The 16,127-nt window shown below is 43.6% G+C and overlaps 2 pseudogenes; both read right to left on the minus strand.

Moving 5' to 3' along the window:
• Window positions 1–231: 231 nt before the first annotated feature.
• LOC125542918 lies at window positions 232–2,912 on the minus strand (annotated as a pseudogene).
• Window positions 2,913–7,766: 4,854 nt separating this feature from the next.
• LOC125532556 lies at window positions 7,767–15,690 on the minus strand (annotated as a pseudogene).
• Window positions 15,691–16,127: the final 437 nt, after the last annotated feature.

The raw sequence follows: 16,127 nt of genomic DNA on the forward strand, positions 1-16,127 counted from the left end.
ACATTATCTATACACCAACAAAAGCAGAGCACCCATAGAACAGGCTGCCACTATTGTCAGAACAGGAAATATGAAAAAAAAACGAGAGCAGCAAGTAAAAAAACAAACCTTTTTGTGGGAGAAGAAAGAAAATCAACAACTTCATAATGCTCAACACATCACTCAGCGACGCTTTTCTGAGAAGTTGTTAGTAGCACGCACTCAGAACACAAAAACCTAAATAACAGATGGTTTAGCAACTGAAAGCTTGCCTTCTTCCTTTATTCCTTCCACTCCAGATTACAATTTTAAAGAGAAGTTGCTGAAACAAAGATGAATAACATCGATCGTATGTGAAGCACCCTATGAATTATTAATATTACACTGAAGTTACAGCACCAAACTGTTCTGTTAGAGCTGCAAGTAGTCTCAGCATTGGGGGCATATTAATCTCCTGTAGACCCTCGAGAATCCGGACCACTTCACCCATAGTCGGCCGATCAAACTCATTATCTTGGATGCACCAGCATGCAACTTTGCAAACCCTCTCAGCCTCTTCCAAATTGAAGTCACCATCCAACTGTGGATCCACCAAACTCTTGACATCTCCACCATGAAGCTTGCTGATGGCTTGCACAGGGAAATACTCCTCAACATTCTGGTACCTGGTGCTGCTGCTTCTAGTGTTGTATGGTATTTCTATTGGGGAATTCCTCCTTCCTGATATGATTTCCAAAAGTACCATGCCAAAGCCATAAACATCAATTTTTGGTGTGATTGCAACTCCGGTAAGCCACTCTGGGGCAAGATAACCAGCAGTCCCTCTGAATGTAGTCATAACTCGGCTAAAATCCCTTCCCATAAACGCAGCCAACCCAAAGTCTGCGATTTTAGGAACAAATGATTCATCCAGAAGTATGTTCTCCGGCTTAATATCGCAGTGTATGATGCACTCACGACAACCCTGATGCAGGTATCACAATCCTCTAGCAACTCCTAGGGCTATCTGACATCTGATGTTCCAATTCAGGACCACAACATTTGCATTGCTCTTCTTAAATAGATGACCATCAAGAGACCCATTTAACATGTGCTCATACACAAGTAATCTGTGATCACCTTCGCAGCAAAAACCTATCAATTTGACTAGGTTTATGTGTTGGATAAGTCCAACTGAGCTCACCTCAGCCCTGAATTGCTTCTCTCCTTGACGGGCACATCAAGCCTTTTCACTGCTACAATAGTCTTCGAGTCACTTAACACTCCCTTGTATACAGAACCAAAACTTCCAACACCTAACTTTTCATAGAAGTTTTTAGTAGCATGAACTAAATCAGTATATTTGAAGGCTATAATCCCGCCAGCACTACCTTGATTGTCATAGTATAATGGCAGCAAACCACACCACAGAATTTGTTCCTCCAATTCAGTAACAAGAACAGGAGAATGAGTAACCCAAACCCAGTAATGCTTGTGGCAATAACAACTCCAACGTTTGGTTTTCTTTTGTTTTTTCTCAAACTTGGCAAGAAATCTTTGGCAGAAAGACGGAGATAAAGAACATCTTTAGAAGTGATAGTAATGCCGTTGTTAAGATTTACACTAAGCAATTCCCCATTCCAGACATAGCATCTGCTATTGTTATAGGAATAAGCAGTGCAGGAGCAGGAACTGAGACAAGCTTCTTCACATTTGCTCTGAGTAGAAGCAACGACTATGCTCTGCGGGTTGTAGGGCAATGTAACTTGAGAAATGGGATGGAACATGTCCGTTGAACTTGTGATGTTTCTGTCACTAGTGCAATGCAATGGTCTATTTCTGATGCATCCTTCTGTTCTGTCCTCAAATTCCCAATCCTGCGGTGACTTCTGAGAGAAGCTCTTCATACAGTCACATGATGGATGTGCATTGCCATTGCAGACCGTGTAAGGTCCACAAGTAGCAGGAGGAATGCAGGGATCATCGGGTATGGCATATATGGTTTGCCAAGATTGTTTAGCTTGTGACCAAAGATTAAGCTTTATCTGACCAGAGATATCCAGTAAGATAAAAAAGGAAGACGACTCATCAAGCGATATGTACATGTAGTACTCCTCTTGGTTGTTATCAACATATGTTGCATTTATCAAACCTTTGGTGCGAGGATCCATATCTAGCACTGCCTTGAGCATTGGTACAAGATTCAACGATGATTTTGTGGAGGATGCATAAAGCCAATATTCTACCGAGGGGTTGTGGCGCTTGAGGACGAGCCCCTTGGTTTGTTCTAGTTCATAATAGTATGAGCCAAGACCCGGGTCAATCAGGCTCTTCTTTGAGATGGCCTGGTGACTGAAACCAGTGACCTTGTCCCGACCAAACTTTGCACCAGGAAGTATAACATCTGTTGGGTAGTCGAAGCTCTGCCAGACCGGTAGGTCAGATGACGGGCTCTCTTTGAAGGCAAGGTTTCCACTGTTCAAGAGAACAGCGACACTAGTGTTGTTTGTGTTGATGTGTGTCCTATTATTTACAATGTGAGAGGACCAAACAATGGATTCATTGTTGGCGGCATGGTTTACGATGACAAGATTGCCATCACTTGATATCTTGAACCGTGTTTGGTTGATGCTGGGGTTGGTGATGGGCTGATCCCTATTAGCAACCCATACTGTTTGAAAACTGGGATCTTATTGAACCATATGCCAAGGTACCACAAGCTGGGGATTGGAGATGTGGTGTTGTAGGACGACTTACTGATGGTGCTTGCTGGCTGGAACTGAAAGAAGCCAAGCGCGAACTTGCCATTTCTTGAGACGATCCTGCCCCCGACGGCGAGAACTTGGCCTGCCATGAGAGTATCATTGTTTGCAGCTACAAAGGAGGATGACCAAGGAGTGGTGTGGAAGAGGAGAAGCCCGAGTGATAATATGTAGAGCGGAGGCATGGAGAACATTGCTAGTTTGTGTCATGGTGTGGAAGATGCACTTTTTGTTCCTTTCCCCGTTGTGATAGTTTGTGTCATGTGCTGGCCAGCTCCAATAAGATACCACGTGTTACGTCAACAAGGTCTGAGTTTCTCTTCTGTCAACCTATTTTTTTTGTGTCGTGATCTTCAGCTAGTTCTGATTGGTGATAAACTTTTATTTTGTCAGCATTCAGTGTTGATTTAGACTATATACTCATTTTAGTATATTGTAGTTGGATCAGTATATGCTACAATATGAACTGCCGATGTTAGTTTTTTCGCGTACAACTAGCAAGTCTGCGCCTATGAGTGAATGATAATAATTTGCAGGCTTGCAATTTTATGTCTTTGGTATATGGATTTGAGGATATGGCTGTTGGTTATCTTCATGTGCCTTTTTGCAAAATTCTGAGATTTGATGGCTCACTATTCTTCTCATTTGTAAAAACTTGGTTCACCTACTTTTAAAAAGGTGGCATATGTTTTAGTTCCTTTAGGCAACAAGTCTGTTCTTGAACAGACATTCTGCATTGCAAACATTTACAACCTACCTCCACAATGCAGAATATCTCTTATGAACCCTCCGCTTCAAAATGTAAGGTGTATCAGTTTTTTTAAAGTCAAACATGTGCATGTTTGACCTTGTTTTTAGAGGAAAAAAATACTGAGATCTATAGTACCAAATTTGTATCATTAGATCCTCACAAAAAATATTTTCATATTTTATTTATTTTGTATTGTAGATGTAGATATTTTATTCTATAAACTTGATCAAACATACAAAGTTTGACTTTGAACGAAAATCGAAACACCATATATTCTAGAACCGAGAGACTATATATTAATATACTAGGTGATTTTCCCACACGTTGCGGCCAGAATAAAGATTAATTTCAGAAGTACTATGTATAAAAATGATCTAAATCAAGAGCTACTATTATTGATGTAGAAATGTTTCACACTTGCACTATGTGTGAACAAAGAGTATGCATGTGGTTTGCATGCGGTTGCAAAATAGTGTTAGTGGATGCTGACATGGCGCAGTTGGTGAGATGGGAGGCCGCATGTTGAGAGAATTAGACTTATTGGGGATCAACTATTTAATAGTATATAGTATATTCCCCCTTGGTAATATATTAAGCTCTCTTTCTTCCAAAAAAAAAAGATATTCGGCATTGCTGAATTGTGAGCTGTTGTATACGCACATGGTAATTATGCTACTTATTAGCTTGATTTTAGTTTCGTTGAATTGTGTATGAGACCTATTTACCTTACTGCTTATTGTAATTTGATGTTTCAAATTACATCCAAGATACATTTGCAGTAGTTCTTAATTATACGCAACCTGTGAACAGAGGAGAGTTTAATTGAGTAGCTCCAGTTTTACTGAGCGCAGCGAAGCGCGCCATTCCATGTAGTGCATCTTACGTCTAGCTAGCTCCCTAGCAAAGAAGTACGTTGCATGCCAATGCCATGAGAAAATTGTGCACGAGCTCATACATGTGAGAGTCTCCCACGTGCATGGACCATATGAGAAAGTATATAATGCACTGGGTATTTGATGTTACCGTTGCACCTAATTTATACTCCTTCAATTCCTAAATATAAGTCTTCGTAGAGATTTAAATAAGAACTACATAAGAATGTACACATTCCAAAAAGGTGAGCTATGGGCCCACGAAACAGTTCCAAATTGACAAGAAATGTGAGTTTTGGCAGCTTCCCTCTATTAGTTGTTTGAGGGTTGCCGAACATGATAATCTCCCGGGACCCCAAAACGGTGAGCTATAGGCCATGAAATGGGTCTGAGTCAGGCAAAAACGTCGAGTTTTGGCATCCTCCCTCTAACCGTATATTGAGGTTTGCGAGCTCTAGATATGCTTTAGCAAAACTATATTTTCTTTACTAGAGGGCCTCACGCGGCGACACACCACGATCATTCTACAGTGGTATAAACTGCCTTCTCCTGTTTAGTTCTGGCCCGTGACTACAAATATTTTTCCTTTTTATTGCATTTCTGTAGTCTTACAGTAAAAAATGCAATGTGCATTAAAACCGAGAACAACCATTACCGTCAAAAGAGATGATCAGAAAACAGAGAAGTCATGCAAAAACACATGGCGATCTGCCTTCAGCCCCATTTTGTTTCCAGAATTCAGGATTAAATCACCAGGACCAGATTCTTTGTGATGCGCGCACAGGCATGGCATTCTGGTATGGCTTCACCTTGGCATTTCCCTGAACAAAATCCTGTCAATCTATCAACGCATTCAAGAGCAGCCGCTAAGAGCAACTCCAACGGGGCGACCCAAACGGACGCACAATTTGTCCGCTTTTTGTCCGTTTGGGTCGGCCAGGCGGACGTCCGCGTCCGTATTTTAAAATGGGTCGGCTTGACCGTTCAAATGTTCCGGCATGAAAAAAAAAGAAACAAGTTGCACGAAATCTTTTCCTAATAATAAAGCACGGGTTGAGTCTGTCGGGTTCAACGTCGCGGCTGTTTTACAAACAGGTCCCTGTTCTTTTTAGGAATTAAACTGCCGTCCCTATGTAAGTGGATACATGAGAAAACATTTCGTTTTTATAAAAAGGACCTTGCACTTTGGAGTATTCAACCTGCTATCCTTTTTAGTGGCTAATTTGAGGTGACGTTTTTCTTGCAGGGATAAGGCGGCGGTGAGGCGGGGAGGCGGAGCCGGTCTGCCGGGTGCGTGTTCGCATCCGGGGCTGGAGGCCTAATAGGTGGCCTACACCACCACGGTCCGCGGGTTCCCGGACCTCCTCGAGGCCGTGTGCGCCGCCTAGTGCCGCCCCGTCCAGAACTTGCTCTTCTCCGCCTGCCGCCTCGTCATCAACGACCTCCCCAACCACTCTACGACGTCGCCTGGGATGTCATCCTCGTCGACGGCCCGCGCGGGTAGGCATCCAAGATCCAATTTTAGTTTTGGGGGAATTAGATTTCTTGCTCGAGTGAAAGAAGCAGCTTCCTGAATCTCGTTCGGTTTTGATGATGGCAGGTACGCGGCGTCGTCGCCGGGTCGGATGTCAGCGGTTACACCGCGGGCATGCTGGCGCGGGCTCGGAACGAGGAGGGTGCCTCGACGGACATGTTGGTGCATGACTACGAGCGGGAGATGGAGCGGGCGTGCTCCAGGGAGTTCCTGTGAGAGGAGAACCGCGTGCCGGCGTCCAGCACACGGTCGGTGGCCCACTTCGTCATCTGCGGTGGCAGTGCCGACCGCCGGGGTGCCTTCTGTGGCCGCGCCACCGCCACCGACACCGCCGCGCAGCCAATGATGATGTCGGCATGTGGTGAAAAGGGGGCCCAAGTGAAAACTCGACCAAGCTGTAAAAATTCGGTGAGATGAGTTGTTGTGCTCACAGCTCATGCCATGGCATCTGTTGCCCCTTTTCTTACTTTGTTTAGTTTTTCCCTTCGTTGATTTTTCATGTCGCCTGACAAGAACCAGAATGGCAAAGAAGAAGTGAAAAGAAAACACAGAAGAAAGGATGAACGCCGGAGAGCACTACTGTATATTTACCTCCAAATATGATGGGCAGTGGTGTGCTTGTTTCTGTTTGCATTGATCGCATGGTGGCCACCACTTCACCATGCATCTGACGGCGACTGTTTTATCCACGAGGTGGAGGATAAGGTATTCACCTCTAAAATCACACTTCCGTTTTCCTGTTTCCATCTGAAATATGGATTACCAATATACTACTCTCACTTGAATTTGCACATGAAAGCAGTATAAATATTTGCACCGAACTGTATAATCTGTTGAGCCAGGTGTTGAGTCTGATATGGCATCTTTATGCTTTCAGAGAAGCGCATCTCTGAAATTCACAGTTTTGAACCGAAAGAGACACATCTAGACAATGGTTGCATGGGTGGTTCCAGTGTCATATACGCCAACATGGTAAGCATGTCTTCTTATCTGATTCTAAGTTAGTTGGAAAAGTGTTCCATGCTACTATTTGTTGACCAGAATTGGCTACCAGGTTGGAGATTTGGGATCGGATGCTGCGCCAAGAACTTGGGACCAAAGTGCTGAACTAACAGCAGGGGGAGGGTGATTCTTCAGGTACCAACATGGCCGTCGACTAGAGAATTAAGTTAACCGTTTGCTTTACTTGAAGCTCCAAATTGTAGTTATTTTATTCGTTCACTAATTTGGTATAATCCTAATCTAGGAGGATTATGATTGTATGATATGAGATCCTGACATTTAGCAATGATAAAAGTCTGACATTGAATTGTTCTTTTTTGAAGTACAGTTGTAAGATCTATAATTCTAGCTTCGACCTTTAACTGGACAGTACTAATTGGGCATATAATTGATGATTTATGCACAACAAGATATTCTGTTGTTTTTAGTTTTTCAATCAGATTCATCTAGCCCTTTGTTGACTTTCTAATTGTTCCACCCTCTACCTCTGAAACTCAGAAATCAGAGAAAGGTCATTGGCATATCCCTATCACCGACGAAGATTTGCTAGAGAGGAAGAGGACCAAAATGTTTTTTCTATTGTTGGAGATATACATAATACATATAGATAAATTTGGACCATTTATAACAGAGATTTCTTGCGAAAAATATTAACTCTGTCCAGCTGTGGGCACTGTCAAGGTAATAACAGGAATTTGCTGAACCTTCTCTAACTAAATAGACTTACGCACAATCAACAATATCAAATAGTTCAAAATTGACAAATGTTGTTTGATTAAAATACTGAATTAAGAATTTGGTGAATTTATAATTCTCTACATAATCACTTAGTGCATTCTTAGATTATCAAGTAATCCTAGACCACTTGGGGACAATATCATCAGACATCAATTTCTTGCATACTGCAATAATGCAAGTTTAAAAAGCCAGTTTCATATGTTTCTTATTATCTCTCACTAGTAGAAAAAGGGTCAAAGGTGAAGCACATTAGTGCCGGTTTGATTTTGGCCCGGTACTAATGATACCATTAGTGCCGGTTCGAACGGATTTGCATTAATGCCGGTCCGTGTTGAACGTTTAGTACTGGTTCGTGCCACGAACCGGTACTAAAGGGGTGGTGGCAGGCTGGCGTCAGGCCGGGGCCCCACGAGCCTCTTTAGTCCCGGTTTGTGGCACAAACCGGTACTAAAGGGCCAACCTTTAGTACCGGTTCATGCGACGAACCGGCACTAAAGGGGTCTAAGCTATAGTCCCGGTTGGAGACACAAACCGGGACTATAGGGCAATTTCCAAACTTGAAAAAATCATAACTAAATCATCGTAATTCAGAAAAATACATATAATATATCAAAATTTGCAGAACAAAAAGATTGGTCCGTTGAAACAAGTAATCTGTGATCACCTTCGCAGCAAAAACCTATCAATTTGATTAGGTTTATGTGTTCGATAAGTCCAACTGAGCTCACCTCAGCCCTGAATTGCTTCTCTCCTTGACGGGCACCATCAAGCCTTTTCACTGCTACAATAGTCTTCGAGTCACTTAACACTCCCTTGTATACAGAACCAAAACTTCCAACACCTAACTTTTCATAGAAGTTTTTAGTAGCATGAACTAAATCAGTATATTTGAAGGCTATAATCCCGCCAACACTACCTTGATTGTCATAGTATAATGGCAGCAAACCACACCACATGAATTTGTTCCTCCAATTCAGTAACAAGAACAGGAGAATGAGTAACCCAAACCCAGTAATGCTTGTGGCAATAACAACTCCAACGTTTGGTTTTCTTTTGTTTTTTCTCAAACTTGGCAAGAAATCTTTGGCAGAAAGACGGAGATAAAGAACATCTTTAGAAGTGATAGTAATGCCGTTGTTAAGATTTACACTAAGCAATTCCCCATTCCAGACATAGCATCTGCTATTGTTATAGGAATAAGCAGTGCAGGAGCAGGAACTGAGACAAGCTTCTTCACATTTGCTCTGAGTAGAAGCAACGACTATGCTCTGCGGGTTGTAGGGCAATGTAACTTGAGAAATGGGATGGAACATGTCCGTTGAACTTGTGATGTTTCTGTCACTAGTGCAATGCAATGGTCTATTTCTGATGCATCCTTCTGTTCTGTCCTCAAATTCCCAATCTTGCAGTGACTTCTGAGAGAAGCTCTTCATACAGTCACATGATGGATGTGCATTGCCATTGCAGACCGTGTAAGGTCCACAAGTAGCAGGAGGAATGCAGGGATCATCGGGTATGGCATATATGGTTTGCCAAGATTGTTTAGCTTCTGACCAAAGATTAAACTTTATCTGACCAGAGATATCCAGTAAGATAAAAAAGGAAGACGACTCATCAAGCGATATGTACATGTAGTACTCCTCTTGGTTGTTATCAACATATGTTGCATTTATCAAACCTTTGGTGCGAGGATCCATATCTAGCACTGCCTTGAGCATTGGTACAAGATTCAACGATGATTTTGTGGAGGATGCATAAAGCCAATATTCTACCGAGGGGTTGTGGCGCTTGAGGACGAGCCCCTTGGTTTGTTCTAGTTCATAATAGTATGAGCCAAGACCCGGGTCAATCAGGCTCTTCTTTGAGATGGCCTGGTGACTGAAACCAGTGACCTTGTCCCGACCAAACTTTGCACGAGGAAGTATAACATCTGTTGGGTAGTCGAAGCTCTGCCAGACCGGTAGGTCAGATGACGGGCTCTCTTTGAAGGCAAGGTTTCCACTGTTCAAGAGAACAGCGACACTAGTGTTGTTTGTGTTGATGTGTGTCCTATTATTTACAATGTGAGAGGAGCAAACAATGGATTCATTGTTGGCGGCATGGTTTACGATGGCAAGATTGCCATCACTTGATATCTTGAACCGTGTTTGGTTGATGCTGGGGTTGGGTGATGGGCTGATCCCTATTAGCAACCCATACTGTTTCTTGAACCGTGTTTTCTCGTTTCGACAATTTTCTAAAATCACAAAATCCCAAAGGGAAAATAGAGTTTTTGGGCGTTTTAGATGTTTTTTAGACATTTTTAGCGTTTAGTGCTAGGGTTTAGATTTCAAAGTTTAGGGTTAGGTTTTCTGGTTTAAACCTTAGTTTTTACTGTTTAGCATAGAGTTTCCGACGTTTTAAGTCCCGGGATTAGGGTTTAGGACAATTTTTGAAATGACAAAATTGTAAAAGGAAAAAAATATATGCTCTAATTTATGTTTTTTTGAATTTTGGTTAAATCTTGTCAAACCGGTCAAACAACTGATTCAAGAAATATAGAGTGTTACTAAATAATTACGCAATACTATTAGTGTTACTAAATAAGTATCTCAGTTTTTTTGAATTTTGGCCAAATCTGGTCAAACTGTGGTCAAACTATGGTCAAACTACTTATTCAAGAAATATTAGTGTTAATACATAATTACTGTTTTTAGAATAATAGTTTCAAACTCAAACGGTGAAACGTGTGACTTCATGCTCAAGCTAAACTACTGAGGGTTAATAGGATTGACAGCTTACATTTGTCAGGAAAACAACAAGTGCAGACTTGGAATGTAGGGGGAATAGAACTCCGAAGTTAAGCGTGCTCAGGCTGAGGGAGTGAGAGGATGGGTGACCGGCCGGGAAGTCAGGCGATTTGGAATGAGTGATCCACACTTGAGCAGTTATGAGAGGTGATTAGAGACTAAATCATCAAATAATTCAGAAAAATTAAAAATCGAAAAAAAATCAAATTTTTTTTGCAAAATTTTCAACAAAAAAATTCAAAAACAAAAAACCTTTAGTACCGGTTGGTAACACCAACCGGTACTAAAGGTCCCCCATAGCAGGGCGCGAGCTCACGCCACGTGGTGGCACTTTAGCGCCGGTTCGTGCCGAACCGGTACTAAAGGGGGGGGGCCTTTAGTGACCACCCTTTAGTGCCGGTTATGGAACCGACACTAAAGGCCCTTACGAACCGGCGCTAAAACTCCGTTTTCTACTAGTGTCTGTGTTCACCTAACTGCCACGAATCATAAAAGGATGCACCTAATGAGGTAGATTTTGTTTATGCATTTTCTTTGAAGTTTACGGATGCTATAACTGATAAATAAAACATTGTTCAACCTTCTATGAGTCCACCTAGGGAGCTGTACAAATTTGGAACAACTTCCAGATCAGGCATCCAAGTATTTTCGTCTGCTACCAGTAAGCTGCCAGAGCAAGATAGCTGGGATGTCGAGTCCCTAGGGCAAGGTGAATCACAAATTGCCTGATATTCGATGGGAAGCATCAAACAATACCAATGTCGAGTAGTAAGATCTGATTGTTCAGCTGATCAAGCCAAGATAAGTGTGCGCGCATCCCCTTTTAGTCCAGATTTAGAAAAATATGATTTCTGCTATGATAGTTTCCAGAACAGTTTGGCCCTTGAGACACTTCCATTGTATGTGTGTGTGTTCCTTTTCTTTCCAGAGATATGCATGTCTATAGATATTATTGGAATTGGTTCGACAAACAGTGTATATGTGACAAATTTACTAATATACTGATATGGAATGAAATAAATATCCGTGCTTTCTCACACAGAATCCCCTAGAAATGTTAGGTACATAGGATATGGATAGTCTTTTTCAATGCGATAAAATAAAGCGACATCCTGTCTATTTTTCTTTGCTAAAGGGGTATTTCCATGTCGTATTGAATGATCACACTTAAGAACACAGAGGAGATCTCGACCGGGGGAGGATAAGCGGTGACATAGATGGGGTGACACATTGAAATAAAGAGCATGGACATGTGCGTTGGGATCGGGTGCTTTTTGTTATGCCGTTGCAACGCACGGGCATGTTTACCCGATTGTTTTATAAATAGTAATTAATATTTCCATAATTACGAAAGTAATAAAGCATACATGCAAATTTTAAAAATAGTAAGGACGCAGATGCTAACAACGTCCTAGTGTGGTCGCTGTTTTTGCTAGCATCCATTATCTGGTTTGACTGGCGGCCGCCGCACCCATCTGGTCTCCATCTCCCACATCCATCTACCTGCCTGCCACGGCCGGCCCTGGCCTCCACACCCATCTCGTCCCCATCTCCCACCTCCATCTCCCTGCCTACCACGGCCGGCCCTGGCCTCCGACTGATCCCCGCCGCCCACCTTCCCACGGACCGCCTCAGCCTCGGCGTCGCTGCCGACATCCTCACGACCTCCCCAACCGCCGGCTCATCCCCGATGACCACACCCTCACGGCTACCCCCAACCTCCTCACGGCCAAAGTGGTGGGTTGAGGGCGCCGCCGCGGCTACATCAGCAAGTCGGTCGAAGGTGGTCGTCCCTCTCTCTTCTCTCCACTGCTTCTCTGTACATCGCCCAAACCATTGATTGCATCTTGTTGTAGCTTTACTAATTTCACTTACTGCCTAGGCATAGCTGAAAACATTAGATTGTTTGACCTTTATTTATCAGTGTAGATTGTGAAGAATAAATTCAAATGATTGCTTTGATATTTTACCTCAACATTTACTCGCTCCTTTTATGCTGTAACAGGGTTTTGAAATGGATAGAAATGGATGTTTCAGTGATTTGCTATGGGTGCCTCACAGCCAGCACAAAATATCCAAAACTTGGGAAAATGTGAGTGATTCTGCATGTCATTTGTTAGACTTAGTGGTTAAATAAAGACTAATTTTTGTGTGTATTGATGCAGCCTAACATTTGCTTGAATGTACGGTGTCACCGTGTTGGCATCCCATTTGATCCTCTATGTACATCAGCTTTAGAGAACCTTGGTTTTTTTCAGATTGCTAAGATGAGGAAAATCAATGTCGGCAAATACTTGATATCGGCATTGGTGGAGCGTTGGCGGCCCGAGACAAATAGTTTTCACCTACCTGTAGGAGAAATGACTATTACGTTGCAAGATGTCAGTTGTTGGTGGGGGTTGCCTATCCAGGGTAAACCACTTGTTGGCAAAGCTGATGCACAATGGTCAGAATTAGTTGAGAGGTTGTTTGGGATTCCTGTGGATGAACAACACATGAAACAAAAAAAGGCGAAAAGGCGATGATAATATTGTTGTTAGGAATTCACAATACTCTCTAAATTTGGGTAAACTGCGGGAACGCTTCCATGTGTTGCCGGATAATCCAATGGATAGGGAGATTCATTGGCATGCTCGAGCACTTGTTCTAGATATCCTTGGCTCCATAGTCTTTACTGATACATTTGGAGATGGAGTCCCAACCATGTATCTCCAATTTATGCAGGATTTAGGACAACAAACAGAGTATAATTGGAGAGCAGCTGCTCTTGCTGTGTTGTATAGACAATTGAGCATGGGTGCTAAGAAGGGGAGACTAGAAATTTCAGGGCCTTTATTGCTGCTACAGTTATGGTCTTGGTCCCGTTTGCCACTTGGTCGCCCTAAAGTTATTTTCGAGAAGCCCAAAGAAGGAGATGAACCTGATGAAGAAGAAGATGAACACGAAGTACACTTGGCTTATAACCCTATTTTTGGAGCAAAGTGGTGTGCTGCACATGCGTTTGATGTCCCTCACAATGCTGGTTTTATTCTTCTCACCAAATTTGTTACACATCATTTGTGGTATGACAAACAATTTTAGTAACTTGCAATCAAATATATAGGTACTGAATATTATCGAAATCAAATTGATTTGATTCGAGAAGGTGTAGTTGATTGGCAACCATATGATGATCTTCTAGAGCAGATGCCTTTCGAAGTTCATCAAGATTCTTATTGGTGGTTTGCTAGAGTACTGCTCATGCATTTTTGGATTGTGGAGTTCCACTATCCACATAAGGTGATGCGACAATTTGGATTAAGACAACCCATTCCACCTTCTCTTCCACGTGGCGAGGCAGAGGTTCGGAGACTTCGAAAAATTAAGCATTCTGCAGGAAAATCGAATGATTGGGAGTTAGTCCATGCGAATTATGTTCAAGAATACAATCGTGTTGAAGCAAGAGTGTGGCCAGAGGACATTCACTTTGATGTAGCTAGTTTACCTGATAATAGACATTGGTTCCAGCAAAATGGTATGTACACAATATTATTTGACTCTCAATGCTTAGGAGGCCTAAATGAACCTATCACATATCCTCGAGATAGCATCGAATGGACCGGCTACATGCCTAGCGGCCCGCCATTGGCTCACATTGTAAGTGTGTGCAAGATTTTAATTATTTCTTTGCAACACATTTACAATCACATGATTTGAAATTCGTATTGTCTCTTCTAGAGCCTACATGAGATAAAGAATGCTGCATAGGGGATCAAATGTGCTACTACTACTGGATGCAAGAAGATAGGAAGATCTATATTGAGGTCTTGTGTAGGAAACCTGATGGATCTGAACATGGAGCCTATGCTATGAAGCATGCTCGCTGAGGCTAGATTGCCGCTGAATATCGAAGATATCCCATCTGATGATGAGGTGTCAGATATTTCTCACCCACCGAGTCCCCCAAAGGAAAGCAACTCCGATGTATTTAATGAGTGGAATTACTCTGGGAGAGGTTTTACAACATATCTCAAGGTTGAAGAAGCCATAGGAGATGGAGGACGGACAACACAAGATGCAAGTCAAGCTCCCAGTTTTCGGTCAAGGAGTTCTTCACAAGTAGTAAATTAGAATGGATCATATGCTGATATGCTATGAACATCTGCACCGACCTAGAAGTGTAACTGACTAGATGTTTCTTTCTTTTTGCTCAACAAAAACAGTTCATGGTTCTGCTTTGTAACATGCCAGACATGGGTTGTAATCCTTTCAAGCTATGTCACTCCTCCTTGGCGCTAAGCTCAATGGAATTTTCCCAGAATACTAGTCATCATATGGTTTTGTGTCCAAATTTCAACAAATCACATGCGTCAATTAAACAAAGACTGAAACCAACGGAATGCAAAACGACCTTACCCCAAATCATATGCGCCAACCACGAGATAGATTGGAGGATCTTAACCGTGAGCGGGGAACAAGAGAGATAGAGATGCCGTGATGATTAGAGATGTGAGTGTTGGAGGCTGGTTAGCACATGGCGACGTTGAGGAGCGACGAATCCATGCGTACTAGGGTTTAATGGAGACATAACATCCGTCTATTAGAGGAAAACGACTCGGTTTAATCTATTTAGGGTGCAGACCAAACCATTTGTTGGACGTTGTTTGTATTGGCGTCCAAACCGGACGTTCTGCACAATAGCGTCCAGCTGTGGACGCTGTTTTCCCTCGCGTCCTTTCTATTTTTCAGATTTTGGCTAACCCTTTCCCACTATCGTAATTAAGTCATTACTAATTATTAGTAATAAAAAATCGGCATGTTTACTAGTAAACATAATAAACGTAATTAAACATAAAAGTGGCTGATCAAACGCCGGCCAAAGGCCACCTAAATCTAATAAACATTAAATAGAACATTAAATAAAAGTCTGCGCCCGCCTGCTGCCATCCCGCACACTACCCTAGATGTCATCGGCCTTGCTCTTGCCCTTTCCATCGATGCCACCGTCGTCGGTGAGGTCGATGAAGACCGGAACAGGGCCAGCTCACCTGAACGACGCCTGGTACGCTGCCAGGGCAGCCTCCTCCGGCGTCTACTGGGGCAGCGGCATTGCGGCCAGCCGTGCACGCTCCTCCTCCTCCTCCTCGAGCCGGAGCGCCTCCGCATCGCGTTGGAGCATGGCCTCGTAGCGCATCTGCTCCTCGCCGTCGGCCTGCTCCTGGCGTAGCCAGTGCTCCTTCCATCGCTCGAGGTGGGCCACCTCCTCCTGCGGCGTCGCGGCGAAGTGGACGGAAGGCACGCTCATCCACTCGCAGTACTGGCCCGTCCATGAGTAGGCCTCCTCCGGCCAAGTGGGTGGAGGCGGGGAGCGCTTACGCGTCGGCTCCGGCTCCGGCTTGGCTAGATGGGCGGCGACAGTGGCGGTGGCGGCATGAAGAGCGGGGTGTGGACGGAGTCCCCTGCCGCCGACAGGGCAAGGGCTTGCTCTAGCCCATCCCAGTGCGCGTCCTCCTCGAGGCGGCTAGCCTCCAGCGCGTGCTGTAGGGCCTCCTCGTGGACGGCTTGATACTCCGCCTCCGCCTCCATGTCCTCCGGCTCTACCTGCGGTGGCGGCGATGGGAACGGCGAGGGACGGCGTCGACACCTGAGCGCCGTTGCTCCTCGTGTTCGCGGGCGAACCACGCCTCCCAGTTAGGGGAGTTGGTGGCGTACTCTGGCAACCGACGCTGCTCCGGCGTGAGC

Source organism: Triticum urartu, chromosome 1, assembly GCF_003073215.2.
Source record: "Triticum urartu cultivar G1812 chromosome 1, Tu2.1, whole genome shotgun sequence".
Lineage (NCBI taxonomy): Eukaryota > Viridiplantae > Streptophyta > Magnoliopsida > Poales > Poaceae > Triticum > Triticum urartu.